This window comes from Varanus komodoensis, unplaced genomic scaffold (assembly GCF_004798865.1).
Source record: "Varanus komodoensis strain SLA01 unplaced genomic scaffold, ASM479886v1 scaffold59_3, whole genome shotgun sequence".
Classification (NCBI taxonomy): domain Eukaryota; kingdom Metazoa; phylum Chordata; class Lepidosauria; order Squamata; family Varanidae; genus Varanus; species Varanus komodoensis.
The window spans coordinates 326,510-334,940 of record NW_025336222.1 but is presented as its reverse complement, the minus strand read 5'-3'; positions in this window follow the sequence as shown (position 1 = coordinate 334,940).

Sequence of the window (8,431 nt, the reverse complement as noted above, 5' to 3'; positions counted from 1 at the left end):
CATACGAAGCAAAGGAGGGAGAAGGAGAAACGAACAAAGCTGCATCTGGACCTCATCTTCCAGCAGGTAGCTCTTGCTGGATCTCTGCTTTCTGCATACTGAAAGAACCTTTCTATTCATAGAATGGGCAATCTGGATCCAACTCAGTGATTAGAAATAACAAGGTGTTTTTGCAACTTGTTTAAAAAAAACCTTTCTAAAAAGTGCTTGCATAACTTTGGAAATTAACTATAGATTTTATGGTAGCAGTATAAGTAGAAAAGTACCAAAACTCGTTGCGGGCTTTGAGACTCACTCCAAGTTAATTACTCAAAAGCTGAAATACAAGGGATTCTGTATTTTAATATGGCATACTACCTCTTCCTGAACCTTGCGTGCTCTAAAGGCTCTTTCAGTAGGTGAGAGAATGTACTGTTTAATACAGTCTGGTACAAAATTGTTCGCTATCAAGGTACAAATCAGACTGTTCTATTGACACATTCTCATTATACCTGCAACTTGGTAAATCTTCACAACTATCATAGTAACTAAGAAAAGTGCTAAAAAAATGTAGCAGACTTCTTGACTTCTTATTTTGAAATTTAGGATAACCTAGCTATACCAGAAAACATGTCAGCAACAATTGGCAACATTGGTATTCTTGCTGCCATAGTCAGATACAAATTTTTTGGTTTAGTTCTTTTTGGCACAAAATCAACATTTTAAATGAGATCTGAGCATTGATTTTAAAAATCAGGTAGCAAACAGCATGGAGGAAACACCCTCAAAGATCAAAATAAAATCTTTAATTGAAGCTAGGACTTTATTGCCACTATAGGGCTTATAGATTACCTGTACGAACATCTTGTATAACAAGAAAACATGCTTGTTGCTTGCTATCGGCAAGGCTTCTCTCTGCCATTTGCTTGAGCTGCTCTGTTACGGAATATTAATAAATTATCTGTTTGCTCAGCTTAATGTGAAAGTGGCAGAACACTGCACGAAAAATTAATGACCTACTAACTGTAAGAGAAATGAAAGTTTGGCTAGAAGAAAGTTAGCCAGGAATGGAAAATGAGATATACTTTGGAAGCTTCTGGAATAGGTCTGCTTTTCTCTTCAAGTTGTTAGTGCACTTGGCACATATCTCTGATAGGTGCTTTGATGTTGCTCTTTCATTGCAGTGCACTACATTCTAATCCTGAGAGCATAACCAGCTGCAGAATATTGGAACAATTCTTGTTTCTGTTAGTACTTCTCATTTCATAGATCAACCATTCTCAAAATACATAAAGGACCAACCTAGGCAAGCCACAAGTTTATACAGAATTCCGACCTTTCAGTAAGCTGACCTTCACCAAGATATATGAAGAATGGGTGACACACATTGCTTCATATTACTCCTGAAGTATGGCTGGAAGCCACAGGGAGGGGCCAAGGCAGGAAATACTTAAATGGTCAAGCTTTCCATGTCACTGTACTAGCAAGCAGGTCTTGTGTAAATTGTCTGGATTATGCAATTCCTATTCTAGCTTTAGATGAACAGCATTGGTAAGGGAAGTAAGCATATGATCTAAACTACTTCTGTTGTTGCTCTGCACATGTGATATGGGTCACTTATCACATGACAGCGGTTTTTTAACATCTCATGCAATGAGCTGGGTCTTAGTGGGCAAAATGTCAATCTTGATTTGTTGCTGTAATGTGTTTTGAACTCCATTGGTGGGAGGGATAGCCTACAATGGAAAAATCTTCAGGCAGCAACTCAGCTTATGTCCTCTGTTGATGTTTCTGTACTCTACATGACTATCCCTGAAAACTGCATATCTTGTTAAAAAATTGTATAAGGACTCTAATACCTAACAGATGGGTTGTCCTCTCCATTTTATTCTCATAGCAGTCCTGTGAGTTAGGTTAGACCGTGAGTCTGTGGACTAGCCCAGAGTCACCTGATGAGCGTTGTGGTCGAGCAGGGTCTAGAATCTGGATTCTGAATCTGAAGTCTTGGTTGAATACGCTAACCATGATGCCACACTGGTTCTCTCTTCCTTTTTAAAATCTTAATTTTGGGGTTTTCTCTGGGATGAGTGAGTGACCTTTTTTCTGTTGAGACCAGAGGCAAAAGTGGTAGGATATACTGTGTCTCCTATCCCCCACTTTTTTCTTCTCCATCTCCGGTCTTCCAAGGAAAGAACAGATGGTTCTTTGAGATCACATGTGTCTGAACTCATCACATGTACAGCTTTTGAAATGAGGTTGATGCCTGCATGAAACTAGGATGAAGGCCACAGGTTGCCCACCCTGGCTGTACAATCATAGAGAGAATGCTGAGAGTGTGTTGATCTTCCTGCCATGGCTGATGAGTGGGAAATGGTGCAGAATGCAAGAGAAGGCTATGTGCATATTCTAGGTGTAGGTTCCTAATGTTAATGGTCGCTAACAGCCAGCTAAGAACCTGTGGTAAACTTTCTAGTGCTTCAGGCATGGTGCTTTCTTTCTCCATGACTCTAGATTGCCAACTGAAGGTATGTGAAGATCTAATTGTATTAGGAAGTGATGACATCTGAGGGCATTTCTATATTTTGAAGAATTTAGACCTACTAGCTGGAAGGTGGGAACTACTCCTGTATACTATATTAATAGAGGACAACCCATCAGTGCCTGCTGTTTCTTTGTCCTGGTACCCAAGCTTCTGAATGGTATACCTTCCAAGACAACACCTGTGTTTCTGGAGACTAGGTGATATACAACATTGCCAACATTGGGAATGACTCATTTGGCTGCATCCCTATAGTATCAACTAGAATTTGGAGGACTGTCATGTAGAAATATAGATTGGTAGTTTAGGAGTCTTGAGCCTTTATGAGTCTGTAAGCACATTAGGAATTTTGAGAAAGCATCATGGGTGCCAAATCAAAATAGTTTCCGAATGGGAGTACCCCTTCAGAAAATGGCTACAGTGCTGGTAAAGCTCAAAGACAAGTAATGTGCCTAAGAACCTGAATGCAAGACAAAGATGAGGACTGGGCCCCAAAACATAAAACCACTCATTTAACCTCACACTTTTTCTCTAGCAGAAGCTCATTTCACAAAAAGACAAACTGGTGGTGCCCCTAACACAAATGCACAGTTCACTCATTCAGGATCACTCCCCTAAACTCTCGTCCCACAGTGTCGGTGCACAAGGTCCAGCCCCCACAGACGTTCTTTTCTCACACATTCTGTTTCACACACAAATGCACACCTCTTCCCTGCTTTCTCCCTTCCTTTGGACAGGCATCTTTGCAGGCATCTGTTCTCCTCAGGCTCCCCACCGAAGTCCTGGTCACTTTGTTTCCTTCCACCCATCAGTCACCCCACCGCTCTTCCTCAGTTTCCCCATTGCCTTTGCCAAGCCTTCTCCCACCTTTGCAGCCAGAAGTAATGAGATCCCTTGCTCCCTTTCTTGGGTGCTTGGAGCACTTTAAAGCAAAGTGCCATGTTCCAGCTCCTGCCATCTTTATTTCATAATATCTCTTTAAGTCCATGTGGATCCGAAGACATTCAGGGGAGCTAAGGCAGCAGGTGATTGCAGTCCAGCGCTTCAGCTGGAAATGCTCCCAGCCACTACAAGGTTATTAAATAAAATTAAACTTCTTTTAAAAATACAGGTATCAGCAAGGCACTTTGTGAGCTTGTGTTTCCAGTGGTGCCTGTGAGCACTGCATTAGCTATTACCTAAAGGATAAGTTTAGAAGTGCTTTATGCATACTATTAAAAACCCAATGCATTATTTGATAGTATTCCTCAATAACCCATTGCGCACTACCACTCAGTGACACATTGAAGGAGTGGCTCTTGGTCAGCATGCCTCCTCCAAGGTGACACATGTATTAGGTTTCCCTGCTTCTAAGTGCTCAAAAGTTCTTGGAGCTAGGTAACATCGTGAGGTAGAAATATTGTATTAATGTCACTTTTTTGTGGTGGTCAAGGTTCAAACATGGCAAACATCCCCATCAACTCTGTACATTTAACTGGACTTTCAAAGGTCACCTGTAACTTAATTATTTGGAATGTAAAATAGGCTCTCTGCTGCTCCGATTCTGCTCCCAGCTTCAGTATTTCATTGTCCTACCATTCACTTTCAGGGGCTCATGATCCCATGACTTAGTGCTTGCTCTGGAAGAGGCAGCCGTTTTGTATAAATCACAGGAGCAATGCTGCTGTGTTGGTATCATCATCTAAACTATTCACTAATGTAATGGCTCTCATAAATGCCAGTGTCATTGTTAATAATATTTGATTTTATATCACACAATATACCAGAAATGAGTGCCTTTGCAGCAACACTAATTCAGAGGAATATAATTATCCACAACTGGAAGTCAGTCACAAGGTGACAGACTTGGCAGCAGTAACACATTTATTTTTCAGAGACAAAATCAAGTGTGTAATGAGTGGATTTCAACCTAGCCAACTGGTCTTTCCCCTCCCCTCCCCTCCCCTCCCGATGCACCCCTCCAATCTACTGGAGGATCCCCCAACCCTCCAGAGCAGAGTATGAGGGAATGCAGATAGATGCAGAAGACAGAAAGATGATGCTCCTCTTTCCACTGATGGAAACTGTTCTGTTAGTGGGATAGGTTAAGTGGATACCACCTGAGATCTCTGCCCCGCTTTTCAGCAAAAGCTTTCAATGTGGCTGAAAATAAATATTTACAATACAATAAATACTAGCTTTCAACAAGATAAAAGTAATAAAGCATAAGAACATAAGAAAAGCCATTCTAGACCAGATCGAAGGTCTATCCAGTCCAGCACTCTGTAAACATGGTAGCAAACCAGCTCCTCACAGTATTACTCAAGTAAGATGGGTCCATGACCTTTGCCCGCCCCAAGCTCCTCAGCAACTGGTGTATTCAGGCATACTACCTCTGGTAAAGGACACAGCACACAGCCAGCAAGATAGTAGCCACCGATAGCTTTCTCCTGCATGAATCTGCCCAATCTCCTTTTAAACCCATCCGGATTGGTGGCTATCACTGCTTCTGTGGCAGCAAATTCCATGGTTTAACTATATGTTGCATGAAGTAGTACTTTTATCTGTCCTAAACCTTCCACCAATTGGTTTCACTGGATGACCCAAGGTTCAAGTGTTACAGAAGAGGAAGAAAAATATCTCCCTCTCAAAGCAGCAATAAAAGCAGAAAGATGGCAAGAATAAAAATCATTCATTCAAAGCTTGGGAGTGTACATGGACCTCACAGATGGCACCAAAAAGCTGGTCAAGTATATACCATTCGATTATCTGGAAAGAGTAATCTGCAGCTGAAACGGCTTTGTTTCCAGTCTCTAGTGGGAAGGAGAATGTCGCACTGATGCCCTGCCTGATGCTAAATGCTTGAAACCTTGGAAATGATAGTAGACCAATCTGTAAAGCAGCTGAGTCATACCATGATCAAGTTTAGTGATTACATGAAGAGCATGAGAAGATCGTAGTTGGTAAATTCTTGTTGCAGAATATGTTGAAGCAACAATAGCCAAAGATCTCAGTTTTCCATTATAAGAAGAATGGAAAAATCTGCAAACAGTTCAATAGTACATGGGAGTCCTTCACATGAAATTAATCAATGAAGTGCTCAATTGCACTTTAATTCTGGTTCTATTTAGTACTATGAAGAGAACACCAAGCCTTTCAGTTCAGTGCCTGAGGACAAAGAAGGCAGGGTGCTTAAGAGGCATGATTTTTTAAAAAGACAAATGGATATTTTTAAACAAATAACAGGCCTATTACCAAATCTCTCCAAGAGCAAATTCTTGCTCAGATGAAAGGAAGAATGAAGCTTTTGCAGCCTGCATGGTAAAAGAAAAAAGATATGCAGAGCAGTAATGCTGATTAAAAACTATTTTGCACAGTGGCAAAAGGGTTTTTTGAAAAGCACCTACAACTATCAAGTTAATTAAAAACCATGGCAGGTAATTGGAGCAGAAAGAAGGAAACCCATCTCCTATGTGTAGCAACATGCTGTGATGAGAACCCATAACTGCTTTGCTGAAGCTAAGCAGTCTGAGCTGGTCAGTGCCTAGATGGGAGACCACCTTTATTTCCAGACTCCCATAATACAAGACAAGTGTGGTCTAAACATGTATGTTGCTGTTAAAAGAGGAAAAGGAATTGGTTAAATTCTTAGAAGTGGAGCCTGCATCAAGGTTTGTCATGGCTGGCACCTACCAAGGGTCTACTCCCCAGCAAGGACCACTGACAAGAGACCCCTGGTCATGCTTCAAGGGCTCTCAAAAACCCCAGAGCCAGCATTGCTGAGAGGAATCTGGAGTTCATAGATCTAGTCCTAAGATATTTTTAACAAATGAGACCTGTGGAACATGATTTCTGTCTTTCTAAACTGCCTTAATATTTTCTGCCAGTTTCAGGGATCAGATATGACAGAGTGCTCAGATATCAGACCAAAAAAAAAAAAAAATCAGACATTTTATGTTACTCAAGTCTGAGCTGCTGAATACATTGATTAAAACAAGTGATGGACCCTCCCAAAAAATTCAATTTCCACTGTAAATTAAAATATTATAAAATTGATCAAGGGTAGTCACCCAAACACAGAAAATAGACAGAAAAGGTAAGGGGGGGTGGGGGGGTGGGGGGGTTCTATTGCAAGGGGTATCCCATCACAGACTTCTCTTAAAGCCACTGTCTGGAACCTCAGGGTTAGAGGACAAATCCTGTCTTCCTAAAATTTCTAGATAGCCATGCCTCCCTTTCCATGTTACCAGATAGTTCACTCTTTCGCTCTGTCCAAATATTGGTGATTTCCTGACTTCTGCTCCATTTCTTTCCCATTTTAAAAGGATGAAAGTCCTCTTCTAATGCTTTGTTTCTGGCAGGAAGAGGCTTAATCTAAAATATGTTATTTTTTAGCTCTGCCCCCTGTGCTCGTGAGAGCTTCTCCAAAATGCAACACAGTTCTTGGGCTGAAGTTTGACTTTCCTGCCTTGAAGTGCAAAGCAATTTGCTTATTTCATAGTGACAGCAGCTATGAAAGACATGCATTGCAAGCTTATATACGTACTCAGAAATAAGTCCCATCCAGTTCAGTGAGACACACGCCAAGGTAAGCATCTGCAGAACTACAGTTCTATATCAGATACTGTCAATTAAGCATCAATATCCAGAGAAAGGAAGAAGATATTCAGCAGAATTTACATTCAAATCAAAATTGCTTTTATTTAAATAATCATTCTTAATTCATAGAATTCTAGAATAGTAAAGTTGCAAGGGGCCAGTAAAACCCTCTGATCAATGCAGGACTCCTAGTTAAAGGATTTGCTGAAGTAAAAAAGTAGTCTGTACACTAGTTGCAATGTGATATCTGATTTGGAAGACAGTGCATTGTGAAACTGTATATTTTTTTACAGCAGAGTTATCCCTTCAAAGTGTAAACACCATGAAATGGGGTAGGAAGAAAAGGTAAGAAAACGCACAGCAATATTATATCTGCAGTGAGGCCTCCATCCATCATTCTGCTTTCCTAGTGATGCATAGCTGTCCAGGGGTCTTAGGATTGCTCTGCCTGTAAAATAATTTACTGACAAAAGCAGGGAAATAATTTGAAATGACTCTATGAGATACTACACAGTTCTCTGATCTCACTGAGAATGTTTCTCTCTACATGTTCTGAGAGAAGGAGAGACTTCAGGTGAGGTCTAAAAGTATTGTGTGGATGCTGGTAGAGTGCGGACATGAGATGCTTGCAGAAGCTGGAATTGAAAACTTGTTAAGGGCTGGGGCTTCCTGAAAGGAAGGGAGAAGATGATGCTGGTGCTAAAAGCTCCAAAGTATTAAAAGAAGTAGAAGGGGTAAATCTTGAAACATTTGGCTCCTAAGTGTTTCTATGGAGGTCTGCCTTGGTTCAGCTACACAACTTCCAAGGGAAATTGTTTGCTTTTCTTGGAGAAAGCTGTTAGGAATTAGGATGGCCAACTCTTTTCCTGAAAGTGTGCATTTTAATTTTCATTTGGGAGTATGAAGTTGACTGAAATGTCCTAGTTACATGTTTGTTACATCATTCATGTATACTTAATCGTAAGCCATCTGGAGAGTCTGCCAGCTAGGCAAGATAATGAAGTAAAACAAGAAATTAGCCAGATATAAGGACCTGATTATTTTTAAATCATCATAAATGTATTCAATTCTAGTTGTCTCCATGAGGACCAGTACTGATAGCAAAATGCAGTTACCCTCCTGCTGTGCATCCTTTAAATTTGCTCTGGTGGAATGAGGCACTCCAAATCAAAATTGGAATATGTACAGGATCTGGGTGGAAGAGATGTTGAATTTAACCCTATATTAATAAGGTAACCATGGTTTTGTACTTGAAAATAATTGGTCACAAGATCTCTGAACAAGGAGCTGGTACAGTTAATTCCCTACCACAAAGGTAGCCATTTATCAGTCTTC